We start from the raw sequence: 996 nt of genomic DNA, 5'->3' as shown, positions 1-996 counted from the left end.
GCGCGCCACCCCGCTCAGCCGCTGTCCCCCGGCCGCCCTCCCTGGGTGGGGGCTCAGGGCCTCGTTCCAAGACCAGGGAGGCCAGTGCAGCTCCCAGGAAGAAACAATATCAGCAGCCCCCCACCGGAACCCCCTTAGGGTTCAGCCCCAAACTGAGCCAGGAAAGGGCAGAGACACAGCGACGTGGAGGCCTACCACCACCACCACGGCGCCCTGGCGGGTGGCTCAGTGGTTATTAGAGCGTTGGCCCTCGCACGCAGGGGTCTCGGGTTCGATTTCTGGTCAAGGGCACACGCCTAGCCTGCAGGTTCACTCCCCGGTGGGGGGTGTGGTGCGGAAGGCAGCTGATTGATGTTTCTCTCTCATCTACGTTTCTCTCCTTCTCCCTCTACCTCTCCCCTCTCTCTAAAATCGATTTTTAAAAAAATCTAGAAAATTCGACAGCAGCCGCACCGGCCCTCCTGCCATGATGCCAAGCCAGGCTGGGTTGGGGGTGGAGGGGACGAGGCCTGGAAGGTGGGCCGGGGCTGGGGCTGGGGGAGGGACAGAAGCGGCTTCACCTCCACAGGAGCCTGGTCCTCAGGGGGTTCCCAGCCTGGGGACACCTGAGGGCCTGCGGGGAGGGAGTCCTGGGGACCGTGGCCAGGAGGGGGAGGCGGAGGTAGGAGGAGAGCCAGGGAGCGAGCACCACCCCAGAGGAGGGCCCGGGGCGGGGCGAGGGGCGGGCTGTGCTCACCTGGGCCTCCCCGCCCGCCTGCCCGCCCGCCAGCCCAGATGCACAGGCTCCTGGGCGGGGCTCACTCTCTGTACCCGAGGGGGGCTCCTCACTGCATCACTCCAGCCCCGTCTCCCTGTGCCCCCTCCTGGCCCAGCAGGTGGGGGTCACGTGAGCGCCATCTTCCAGGTGGAGGCTCAGAGGTGAAGGGGCAGAGCCAGGCCCTGAACGAGGCAACTCCCCCCTGACCGACCCCCACTGCCACCCCCTGGAAGCCTGAC

This window comes from Myotis davidii, unplaced genomic scaffold (genome assembly GCF_000327345.1).
Source record: "Myotis davidii unplaced genomic scaffold, ASM32734v1 scaffold609, whole genome shotgun sequence".
Taxonomy (NCBI): domain Eukaryota; kingdom Metazoa; phylum Chordata; class Mammalia; order Chiroptera; family Vespertilionidae; genus Myotis; species Myotis davidii.
This window is presented reverse-complemented; position numbering follows the sequence as displayed.